The sequence below is a fragment of the Copadichromis virginalis genome, linkage group LG23, assembly GCF_057382275.1.
Source record: "Copadichromis virginalis isolate Kocher_CV1m ecotype Utaka linkage group LG23, C_Virginalis_male_GT1.1, whole genome shotgun sequence".
In the NCBI taxonomy this organism is placed as follows: domain Eukaryota; kingdom Metazoa; phylum Chordata; class Actinopteri; order Cichliformes; family Cichlidae; genus Copadichromis; species Copadichromis virginalis.
Genome location: NC_140639.1, coordinates 48,000,871 through 48,014,361, shown reverse-complemented (window position 1 = coordinate 48,014,361; position 13,491 = coordinate 48,000,871). Strand labels below are relative to the sequence as shown.

General features: G+C 43.7%; 1 protein-coding gene across 1 annotated transcript in view; it reads right to left on the bottom strand.

Annotated features, from left to right (window-relative positions):
- Nucleotides 1–13,491, bottom strand: part of LOC146681980 (NACHT, LRR and PYD domains-containing protein 12-like) — a 427,057-nt gene that overhangs the window by 397,031 nt on the left and 16,535 nt on the right. The gene's annotated exons all lie outside the window — the stretch shown is intronic.

The following is a 13,491-nucleotide window of genomic DNA, read 5'->3' as shown; positions in this document are numbered from 1 at the left end:
CAGACTGAGCAATGACAGCACACAGACGTAGACAACAGCTCTCTCAAACACCAAACTCAGGTCCTGTTGATGCTGATATACAGTGACACAGTTACATGGGTGATTCATCCTTTTAACTTTATCTTTAAACAGCTGCAGCTGTCACTGACAGCGCATGTGGTACTTTAACCTTTGGACTGTTTTCATCAGTTAATTATGGAGTTACTACAAAGAGTGAAACTATAGGATGATCTGTCTGCTGTCACTGGGTGGTGCTGAGGTCTGAATCTGAGGACGGCTCCTGTAGTCACAACAAGAACACAATCATCACAAACTGAAATATAAATATGATGGAGTAGAGCTTGAATTAGCTCCAGAATTTAAATATCTTGGGGTCATTCTAGACCCAACATTATCCTTCAAGAGTCACATAAATAAAGTGTCCCAGGTACTTAAATTTAATAATCGAAATTTTAATCATATACGTAATAATTTAAATATGAATGTTGCAAAAACTTATTTTTACTCAATGATCATCTCTCATATGGACTATTGTTTGACGTCCTGGTCACTTGCTTGTCCAACAACACTTAAAACTATTGAAAACATTTATAAAAGACGTTTAAAACTACTTGACAAAAAACCGACTTCCCACCACCACTGTCATGTGTTAAAAAAACATAAATTACTGAACTTCAATAACTAGGTGAAACTTAAAAGAGTGAGTTTAATATATAAAGTCTTACACTCCCTTGCTCCACCACCATTAAAGCAGTTCATTAGGCATAAAGAAAGCTCAGACAGGACCACTCGAGCTACAATCCGAGGAGACTTGTTTATACCCCACAGACGGACAGCATTTGGGCAGAACGTCCTCTCTGTTCAGGGAGGCCATCTGTGGAACAGTCTTCCTCAACCCATTAGAGAATGCTCTACACTCAGTTTGTTTAAGGCAAAGGTGAAAAACTGGTTATGGACAAATCAAGTGTGCGATCATGTATGAATTGTACAGTTTTAATGTTTTATTTGGGAACAGAATGGTGTGTGTGTGTAAGTTTGGTGACGGAGTTTTTATTATGAATGAATGATGAATTTTTATGAATTATTATGTCTATTTTTTATGCTTAAGGACAACAGATGGAAATTAGTCCTTGGCTATAATCTGGTATGTTTACATTCATGTCATTTTTTTTTTTTACATTTATGTTCATTAACATGCACTGTCCTAAATAAATAAATAAATAAATAAATAAATAAATAAATAAAGTTTATCTCTCAAATCTGAAACAAAGCTGATCCTTCTGTCCTCACACACTCGGGAGTGTTCTTCTCTTCTTACATTTTTTCAGTCCTACAGTTCTGCTGACAGCTGACATATGAGCTGTTTATTTAAAAAAAGCCTTATATACGAACAGATGTTCCTATATCATGTTCACCTTTGAGTTGTTGGAGCTTTATAAATGGACATCTGCAAAGATGTGATGATGGAGCAGGTTTCAGTGCTGCTGCATCCTGGTCACAACATACGGAGGTGGTATCAGCACTGGTATTGAAGAAGAAATATTAATGCTTCAAACTATTTGTCTTAAAGGATGGAAGCTGTACAGAGTTCTGCACATGTGTCTTTGTGAACATACCTCATTAACAATATTTCAGACAGTTTTTAACCTGAATATTTGCAACAAACTCAGTATAAAAAATACAGTCAGTGCTAAAAAATTAATCAGTCGAAAAATTAAAATTTTAACTTAAGCTGCCAAGAGGAAGTCGTTGGTTTCAGTAAATATCGGGCTTTGCTATTTGATCGGTTTTTACAGATTAATGAGGAGTTACTGAAGTGCCAGGTTTTTAAAGTAGGTGTTACTGTCTTTACACATGTGGAGACTGAAAACATGGTGCTGTTTAATAAGATATTTAATATTCAGCTCTGCACAGGAGCTGCAGCGGGGTGCAGCCTGTTGCCTTTACAGTATAATACTTGTAATAAAAGTACAGTAACGGTAATTAGTGACTGAGCAGCCCGGGGCGTTTCTCTTGATTTCTTTAGTCAGAGTAAATTCATTCACCTGCACGGGTTAGCTAAACAAACCCTGACGGCCGAGTGCTCATCTTAGCTAGCTAGGTCTCAGGACCGAGCTAAGGACGGTAGTTACGGAGTAGCTTACAAACACGTTTAACTTACCGAAAAAGTGCAGCGTATGGAGCGCCACGACTGACATAATGAATTAATTAAATACACCATTAAATAATTAATTAAATGTGGCAATAATTAATTAAAATTGGAATTAATTAATTAAATAAATAGTTATGACACATTTAATTAATTATTTAATGATATATTTATTTATTTCATTTTGGCAGTCCTGGCACCTGGCTCTCATCTTGAAATAATTTTATCTGTCAGCCTCACCCATCAAACTCAGGGGGCGGGGTTAACGCTGCCCATGCAGCTTCTCTAACATTTGATTGGTTGCCGTGCAAAGTAAGTCGAAACAGGTCGATCCTAGATAATCGATTGCTTGTGTAGACTTGGGGCAGCCAGGTATCCCAGAATGCAGATCAAATCACAGGCAGCAATGGTGGTGGTGTAGTTTTAAAATACCCCGTTTTTCTGTCACCAGCTACACTTTTAACAGTGTTTTAGCCGCGAATGTCGCGCCGTATGTCTGGTCAGGTTGTCAACATAGAACATGTTTGCAAAAGTGCTCAGATGTTTTCAGAGATTTCACTAGCTCTGCTAACAGTCAGCGTGCAGAGTGCACCGAGGGGGTTACGTTAACCGGTTTGTTTACATATTCCACTCTCCGTGTTCCACATGTTGCATTCGCAGATTCTCATTTTCACCGAACGATCGTCTCTTTCCGCCTGGTCTTGTGTCTCTGTGCTTCTGTAACATAAAGAACGAGCTGACATTTTTCTCACGAAACCAGCGATCAGCTCAACAGACCCTCAGTTTACCTGCATGCATCCTCCTCCTCATCTGTCAGCTGTTTAACACCTGGGCCCTATTTCAGAAAGCCGGTTTAGTGCAAACTCTGAGTAAGTATACCCTGAGTTAACGAAAACTCTGGGTTTTCGGTTTCACAAAGCGAGTTTAGATTAATCCTGAGTGAGTTACTATGACGACACACTCCGTGAAGCTAACCTGCTACCTAGCAGGTTTACTTCAACTAACCCTGACTTTCTCCGCCTCTTTGTCGGAAACCTGACTGTAGGAAGTGTCAGACATGGCGTGCCTCTTCCTTGAAGAGCCAGTAGATGTTGAAGCCCAAATTCTCCGCAGAGCTCTCCACCGGGAGAGAGTGATTAGAGCGCGTTTGGACATTTTATCATTTCCTGATGATTTCCTGTGTGAACGTTACCGTTTTTCAGCACAATCTATAAGTTATTTGAATAACATCCTCAGGCCTAATATTGCTCATGTGACACATCGTGGACATCCTCTCAGTTCTGTACATATTATTTGTATTGCACTTCGTTTTTTTGCAAACGGGAGCTTTCTGTATAATATTGGTGACGCTGAGCACGTTTCCAAGGCTACCGTCTGTCGGGCAGTCAGGAATGTTACAGTTGCACTGAAACGTCTCCTGTACTCGTCTGTGGTGTTCCCCGGTCATAGACCCACAAGATTTATCAAAGAGGGATGCCACAAAATTGCAGGTATCAGGATGAACGAAACTTAATTCATGATGTGGTGATACTTGAACTACTACTTAAATTTTACATTTATTCTCACGGTTCCCAGGCGTGATTGGCTGTACAGATGGCACTCACATTCCAATCATTGCTCCTTCAGTAAATGAAGGAGACTATGTGAACAGGAAGTCTTTCCACAGCATTAATGTACAGGTACATAGTTCCCTGTAGCATTTCAAACTAACAAATTATTTCATTATAGTAATGGATGCTAATTTGTGTTCTCTGCACTGTGAAGATCATATGTGATGCTGCCAACATTATCACAAATGTGGAAGCCAAGTGGCCAGGCTCTGTGAGTGGTGGTGGTGGAGGACCCCCACCTGTTTTTCGGGCCTCCGCTTTTTTTCTGTTGGCCATAACGGGCCACATTTGAGCATACAGAGTAAGCAAATATGTACTTGTAATGTGCTCAGATAATTTCAATAAGTGCTTACAGAAAGAAAATTAATGTAGCCTCTAACTGCAATTGATTTACATGGGACAAACAGACCAAGCACTATGGCTCGTAATACAATTACACCTTACCTGTTTGGACTATATTTTTATATTTCATTTTTACTTGCTGCCAGGAACGTTTGGGGCCTGTTGGGTTGCACCTGCGCTCACATCACGTCACAAAATCAAATGTATAAAATATAAAATAAAATAACATAAAATAAAATAACATATAATAAAATAACGTGTTAAATGGGTGGAAATCCCTAGATCAATGTTTAAATTAACACTCACGCATTGACTCTGTCGGCTATGTTTTGCCATGCATGCTCACTTTTTTTGGCAGCTGAGGCTGTGTTACTTTTTTTCCGCAAAATTTGCATGTTATCGGCATATGCTGCCATCAGAATTTCGGCCTCAAGCGCTGTAAAATACATTGACCGCGCCTTCTTTCCCTCCGTCTCGCTTAATCTGTGCTCCGCTTATCAGGGCTTTATGTATCCTCGTGCGCGCGCTTAACTTGGGGTTAAAGCAACTCCGCGTTGATTGAACTACTTGTTATCAGCCTTTCTGAAACCGGATATTCCGAGTTGGACAGTTCGGGGTTACTCAACCCTGAGTATCGTTTTTCACTCTGAGTTTTCTAAACCGGCTTCCTGAAATAGGGCCCAGGCCAAAGCAATGGTTTTGACTCGATCAGCGTTAACCCCACCCCCTGAGTTTGATGGGTGAGGCTGACAGATAAAATTATTTCAAGATGAGAGCCAGGCGCCAGGACTGCCAAAATGAAATAAATAAATATATCATTAAATAATTAATTAAATGTGTCAATAATTAATTTAATGTGTCAATAATTAATTAAAATGTGAAATACAAAAATAAGTAATTAAATGTGTCAATAATTAATTAAAATATGAAATACATAAATAATTAATTAAATGTGTCATAACTATTTATTTAATTAATTAATTCCAATTTTAATTAATTATTGACACATTTAATTAATTATATAATGGTGTATTTAATTAATTCATTATGTCAGTCGTGGCACTCCATAGCAGCGGGGCCTCGGGTCCATCTGTCGGGTAGTCCAGTTTACTGAAGAACACCTCAGGCTGTCAGGTTAAAACACTCGGTCGTGTCTTCGTAGCGTAAACGCTGGCCGTCCTCTCAGAGTCTACGCTCTATCTGCTATTCCCGAACAGAGATACGCAAGTTTCTCCGTGACTGCAGCTGCCAGTCAATTCAATTCAATTCAATTTTATTTATATAGCGCCAAATCACAACAAAAGTCGCCTCAAGGCGCTTCATAGATACAGAGAAAAACCCAACAATCATATGACCCCCTATGAGCAAGCACTTTGGCGACAGTGGGAAGGAAAAACTCCCTTTTAACAGGAAGAAACCTCCAGCAGAACCAGGCTCAGGGAGGGGCGGCCATCTGCTGCGACCGGTTGGGGTGAGAGAACGAAGACAGGATAAAAGACATGCTGTGGAAGAGAGACAGAGGTTAATAACAGATATGATTCAATGCAGAGAGGTCTGTTAACACATAGTGAGTGAGAAAGGTGACTGGAAAGGAAAAACTCAATGCATCATGGGAATCCCCCGGCAGCCTACATCTATTGCAGCATAACTAAGGGAGGATTCAGGGTCACCTGGTCCAGCCCTAACTATATGCTTTAGCAAAAAGGAAAGTTTGAAGCCTAATCTTAAAAGTAGAGATAGTGTCTGTCTCCCGAATCCAAACTGGAAGCTGGTTCCACAGAAGAGGGGCCTGAAAACTGAAGGCTCTGCCTCCCATTCTACTTTTAAATACTCTAGGAACAACAAGTAGGCCTGCAGAGCGAGAGCGAAGTGCTCTAATAGGGTGATATGGTACTACAAGGTCATTAAGATAAGATGGGGCCTGATTATTTAAGACCTTATATGTGAGGAGCAGGATTTTGAATTCAATTCTGGATTTAACAGGAAGCCAATGAAGGGAAGCCAAAACAGGAGAAATCTGCTCTCTCTTTCTAGTCCCTGTCAGGACTCTTGCTGCAGCATTTTGGATCAGCTGAAGGCTTTTCAGCGAGTTTTTTGGACATCCTGATAATAATGAATTACAGTCGTCCAGCCTGGAAGTAATAAATGCATGAACTAGTTTTTCAGCATCACTCTGAGTCAAAGCTGCTATGATGACGTTACACCCCATTTTAACATCACCGCTGTCGGAATTAGAATCAAACTTGGACATAAATCAGCGTGATGAGAACTATACCTCCAAAGGTCGGGTAGGCCAGAAGTAAACGGCTATGAAATGGGACGGTCTAGCCTTCAGATTAGCATCACCACTGTCTCGATGGAGTTTAATAAACTCAGCTGTCTGCTCCTTGCTATCTAAAATATAACAGGACACTGGAGTAAACTCTCGACCATCTCACACTTCTGCTTAATCAGTTTTCTGTTTGACGTTTATTCAGCTGTGTGAAAACCACCCGGGGGATTAATAAAGTGGCTTGCAAAAGTATTCGGTCCCCTTGAACTTTTCCCCATTTTGTCACATTACAGCCACAAACACGAATCATTTTTTATTGGACTTCCAGGTGAAAGACCAACACAAAGTGGTGCACACGTGAGAAGTGGAACGAAAATCATACATGATTCCAAACATTTTGTACAAATAAATAACTGCAAAGTGGGGTGTGTGTAATTATTCAGCCCCCTGAGTCAATACTTTGTAGAACCAGCTTTTGCTGCAGTTACAGCTGCCAGTCTTTTAGGGTCTGTCTCTACCAGCTTTGCACATCTACAGACTGAAATCTTTGCCCATTCTTCTTTGCAAAACAGCTCCAGCTCAGTCAGATTAGATGGGCAGCGTTTGTGAACAGCAGTTTTCAGATCTTGCCACAGATTCTCGATTGGATTTAGATCTGGACTTTGACTGGGCCGTTCTAACACATGGATATGTTTTGTTTTAAACCATCCCATTGTTGCCCTGGCTTTATGTTTAGGGTTGTTGTCCTGCTGGAAGGGGAACCTCCGCCCCCGGTCTCAAGTCTTTTGCAGACTCCAAGAGGGTTTCTTCCAAGATTGCCCTGTATTTGGCTCCATCCATCTTCCCATCAACTCTGACCAGCTTCCCTGTCCCTGCTGAAGAGAAGCACCCCCAGAGCATGATGCTGCCACCACCATATTTGACAGTGGGGATGGTGTGTTCAGAGTGATGTGCAGTATTAGTTTTCCACACAGAGCATTTTGAACAAAAAGTTCCATTTTGGTCTCATCTGACCAGAGCAGCTTCTTCCACATGTTTGCTGTGTCCCCCACATGGCTTGTGGCAAACTACAAACGGGACTTCTTATGGTTTTCTGTTAACAATGGCTTTCTTCTTGCCACTCTTCCATAAAGGCCAACTTTGTGCAGTGCACGACTAATAGTTGTCCTATGGACAGATTCCCCCACCTGAGCTGTAGATCTCTCCAGCTCATCCAAAGTCACCATGGGCCTCTTGGCTGCATTTCTGATCAGCGCTCTCCTTGTTCGGCCTGTGAGTTTAGGTGGACGGCCTTGTCTTGGTAGGTTTACAGTTGTGCCATACTCCTTTCATTTCTGAATGATCGCTTGAACAGTGCTTCGTGGGATGTTCAAGGCTTGGGAAATCTTTTTGTAGCCTAAGCCTGCTTTAAATTTCTCAATAACTTTATCCCTGACCTGTCTGCTGTGTTCTTTGGACTTCATGATGTTGTTGCTCTCAATATTCTCTTAGACAACCTCTGAGGCCGTCACAGAGCAGCTGTATTTGTACTGACATTAGATTACACACAGGTGCACTCTATTTAGTCATTAGCACTCATCAGGTAATGTCTATGGGCAACTGACTGCACTCAGACCAAAGGGGGCTGAATAATTACACACACCCCACTTTGCAGTTATTTATTTGTAAAAAATGTTTGGAGTCATGTATGATTTTCATTCCACTTCTCATGTGTACACCAGTTTGTGTTGGTCTTTCACGTGGAATTCCAATAAAATTGATTCATGTTTGTGGCTGTAACGTGACAAAATGTGGGAAAGTTCAAGGGGACCGAATACTTTTGCCACTGTAAAGGTTTATTTTGTCTAATCGAATCTAATAACTTTAATCTCAGCCAAACTGATTTACTCAGGAACAAATAAAACACTGAAAAAAGTCAAACAATAACATTTTTAGGTTGTCTAAGTCACTTATATATTACATTTAGAAGAAAGTGTACTTTATTGATCCCCGTGGGGAAAATCCCTCTCTGCATTTAACTCATTCACTCAGTGAAGCAGTGGGCAGCCACTGGGCGCCCGGGGAGCAGTGTGTAGGGACGGTACCTTGCTCAGGGGTACCTCAGGGTAGCTGTTCAGGGGAATCGAACCCCCGACCTTCCGATCATGGGGCCACCACTCTACCTACTGAGCTATCCCTGCCCTACCTGAGTTTAACCTGAGTAGCGAAAGACCGCGGTGATCTGAACATGATGTGCCGGGAGTTTGCTGTTCTTGGCGGCTCTAGTGACCCTCGAGCTCCCGGCTAGCTATCAAGCTGGTGGGTAACAGACGTCTCAGAAACGTCGGAGCACTTTTGCAAATATGCGATATCTTGATAAACTGAGCAGATATTTAAAGTTTACATAGCTACATTCTCACCTGAAAATATGTTAAAAGTTTATTTTGTGACCCAGAAAGAGTAATAAGAGTAATATTAAAAACTTAGTAGCGACCACCATTGCCGGAAAGTGGAATTGGATGGGCCACGCTATGAATTCTGGGATATGGTGGGCCACGAAGGACACACCCGACCCATCCTTTAATTTTGGGGAAAAGGAGGACGCATTGGTCGGCTGCATTCAGAGGAGTCTATGAATTTGGACAGCCTTCATCGTGTCGCTGTGACGTAATCGGTCTACAAATGCGTCCTCAGGAGGATGCAGCCCATGAATTTGGACACCCCCTATGTTTACTACAGGGGGCGATCGTGGCTCAAGAGTTGGGAGTTCGCCTTGTAATCGGAAGGTTGCAGGTTCGAGCCCCAGCTTGGACAGTCTCGGTCGTTGTGTCCTTGGGCAAGACACTTCACCCGTTGCCTACTGGTGGTGGTCAGAGGGCCCGGTGGCGCCAGTGTCCGGCAGCCTCGCCTCTGTCAGTGCGCCCCAGGGTGGCTGTGGCTACAATGTAGCTGCCATCACCAGTGTGTGAATGTGTGTGTGAATGGGTGGATGACTGGATATGTAAAGCGCTTTGGGGTCCTTAGGGACTAGTAAAGCGCTATATAAAATACAGGCCATTTACCATTTACCATTTTACTACTGCATAGACACATTGAATTTCCAACACAAGGAAACGACTTTTTGGATAATGTTTTCACCACCAAGAGAGGAGATTACAAAGCCCCCCACCCACTTTGGTGCCTCTGATCACATCACTGTTATGCTAATGCCAGCATACAGGCCCCTGGTCAAAGTCACTAAACCAGTTCGTAAGCAGGTACGTGTGTGGCCAGAAGGACCTGCAATACTGCTTTTCCACCACAGACTGGGAGATCCTTAAACAGGCCGCCACACATGACAACACCACAGACCTGCAGGAATATACAGAAAATGTCATTGGCTACATCTCAAAAGGCATCGATGAGGTCATAGAGACCACTGTCCAGGCCAATCAGAAACCATGGCTCACAGGTGAGGTCTACAGGCTCCTGAGGGTGAGAAATGCAGCCTTGTAAGCTGGGGATGAGGTGAGCCTAACAACAGCAAGGGCAAACCTGTCACGTGCATCAGAGAGGTGGAAATGCAGTGCTCCAGGAGGATTTTGCAAAGCTTCAGTGACAGCAGAGATACTCAGAGGCTGTGGCAAGGGATACAGACCATCACAGACTACAAGCCCACTCCTCAGACCGCTGTCGGGTCCACCACATTACCGTAAGAGCTAAGTGAAATTTTCTCTTGCTTTGAGACACAGAACGACACCCCAGCACAGAAGACTCCACCCCCCCCCCCACCCCCCAACGATCGGGTGGTGACACTATCAACATGCTTGTCAGGACCTGCTGCCATCAGGGAGGAGACTGAAGAGCCTCCGGGCCAGAACCAGGAGACTGAGAGACAGCTTCATCCAGGTTGTCAGGATGCTGAATTCACTCCCTGCTCTCACACACCAACTCCAGACCTGCATTCATCTTTTCCCTCTGAACCCCCCAAACATACAAACCCTGAGCCACCACCATTGCCCTTTCACTGACTGCCCTACTCCACCATTTGACCCTCTCATAAGAGGTGAAACATCTTCAAGGAAACTTAAAGAAGACGCTTTTCTTTCCAAGCTCCTTAGACTACGGTGACCTGGATGTCTGAGAACCTCCACAGACTGATTTTACAAGAACAACTTGTGTCAAAAAATCCCTAGCAGTGCCTCTCTGTCACATACACAAATCACTAGAGTTACAAATTTAATAACTTAAAAAACCTCAGAAAAACAGAACTGAGCAAAACAAACAAACAAACAAACAAACAAACAAACAAACAAACCAGAGACCTGGGGCCCGTTCTTCGTACGTCGCTTACTACATCCAAGATCAAATGACACATCCAAGACCAAATCATCGCGCTAACGGTGAGCTCGCTAATCCGGTTCTCCGAACACACCTGCTGTTGACGATTAGTACAGCTGGATGAAGTAATGTGAGATCACTGGGTGTCGTAAAAGGGGCTACGCATCGATAGTAGAAACATTGATCGGCAACCCGCTGATTGGTCGGCGGAAATGTCGAAGGAGCGCGCTCGGTATTTTTCGGCAGCAGAGCAAGAACTCTTGAGTGAGGGATTTCAGGAGTTTCAGAGTTTAATCAGTTGTAGCCACAGCTGCCCTGGGGCAGACTGACAGAAGCCAGGCTGCCATATCGCGCCATCGGCCCCTCTGGCCAACACCAGTAGGCGGTAGGGTAGATTTATTATATTACACTATATTATCCAATATTATATTACATTATATTATATTATATTACATTATATCCCCTTTCACATTAGAGCCACAACAGGACCCACTAGAACATGGGAACAAGTAAAAGTGAAATATAAGAATATTCTACAGAATGGTAATATTTATCACTTATATTGCTTTTCGTCTCTTGGAAAGAGACCCTGGAATAATCTGTTTGTTCATAACAGCAACCAAGAAAAGGGCAGAGCAAAAAAGACAGGTGGTGGGTCCTGCACCCCCTCGTCAACAAGTTGGTTAAGTAAATAATACCCTCACGGGAATATCGATATCTCTCTATGAGCACACTGTCGCGCTGAGCTAAAGGATCCTGTCTGTCCCGCAATATACGCTGGATTCTGAGGACTCTCCTTATCAATCTTGCACCTTCCGCAATGGGTGGCTCGCGTATACGGACAGGACATGGCTGTGACAGACTTCCCAAATCCACCTTCGCTTTTATAGCCGTGGTCTCTCATCTTGATTACACGAAGTAATTTACAATTGCTACTCTGAAATATGAATTACATCTGTAATAATCACATACATGTAATAGAATGTTAATAGTACATTTCCCTTTTTTAGGAAATGACCTGTATGTATCTGTGTGAAATCAATAAACAAACAAAGGGTTGCCGATCAATGTTTCTACTGTACTCTCTGTACACATATGACTGTGTGGCCACTACCAGCTCCACCACCATCATCAAGTTTGCTGACGACACCGTCGTGGTGGGCCTGATCTCTGATAACAACGAGACGGCCTACCTGAAGGAGATTAGGAATCTGGAGAACTGGTGCCAGAGGAACAACCTCCTTCTAAACATCAGTAAGACAAAGGAGCTGATAGTGGACTTCAGCACTAAGCAGGAGAGGAACTACCAGACCCCCGTCATCAACGAGTGCCCAGTGGAGAGAGTGGACAACTTCAAATACCTCGGAGTTCACATCACGCAGGACCTGTCATGGTCCTGTCACATCAACACCATGGTGAAAAAGGCCCGACAGCGTCTCTACCACCTCAGACGCTCGAGAGACTTCCTTTTTTCTTTTTTTGTCCCGTTTGGATCTTTAGCCATCAGAATTGTTGTCTTAAGGCCAAGAAAGATGCCAAGCGGATTTATTTTACCAAGTGGATCATCATGGCCTTGCCATATTGGTCCATTTGATTGACCTTTATTATAATTATGAATTTATTTTATTTTCAGTTGCTACAAACGGGACAGACATGACTGTGGGATAGGACAGGGGGAAAGAATGAAAGAAAGAGAGGGAGAGAAAAAAAGAAAACCAAAGGGGAGAAGAGACGGTGAGAAGGGGGGGAAGAGAGAAAAAAACAAACAAACAAAAAAAACAAAACTCCTGGGTCACCTGTATGGAGAAAAAAAAACAGAGGAGAAAGCAAACAACAAAGAGCAACATAATAAGAAAAAAAAAGCACCATCACAATAAACTAGCTAGCAGTAGATATCGATAGTTACTAAATAATAAACGATATTGTGCAGCACGCAAGATAGCCAGCGCACAGTGTGCTTTGAGGCAGCAGCCAAGAAAGCTGTAGTCCGCGTCTATGAATACCCATGTGTACACCTGTGTGCATACCTGTGTGGATCAGCATGCTTGCATTCCAAAGGTTTCTCCATGTAATGATCTGCTAGGGAGTGTGGGGAGCCACAGCCCTGTCCTCTATGGTATCAAGCAGGTATGGAGGAGATCAAAACTCCAGACATCCAGAGGCCCCCAGAACACAAGAGACCAAGGAAGACCCACAGAGGGGCAGCCGCGCCACTGTCCCAGTAAGAGCTAAGGAGAGTCCCAGATGAGGGCTCATTCAGCAGCCGCGGAGCAGAAGCCAGGGGGAGTTGCAGTGACGCGCCCGTGAGCTCCGCCGGCAGCCAGCTGTGCCTGAGTGACCGAGCCCCAGGCCGAGAGGCCGGGGGCACCCCACCTCCGAAGTGGCCCGAGCGAGCCGCCAAGGAGTGAGCCGGTGTGTACCCGGACGCCGCTTGAGAGACTTCCAACTGCCCTCCAAGGTGCTCAGGAACTTTTACTCGTGCACCATAGAGAGCATCCTGACGGGAAACATCTTAACCTGGTTCGGGAACAGCACCATGCAGGACAGACGAGCTCTACAGAGGGTTGTGCAATCAGCTGAGCGCACCATCCGCTCCGAGCTCCCTGACCTGCACTCAATCTACAGCAGGCGGTGCTGGACCAAGGCCAGGAAGATCGTGAAGGACCTCAGCCATCCCAACAACAGACTGTTCTCTCTGTTGAGGTCAGGAAAGCGATTCCGCTCCCTGAAGACCAACACAGAGAGACTGAGGAGGAGCTTCTTCCTGCAGGCGATACGGTCTCTCAATCACAATCACACCACCACACAGTACTGACCCA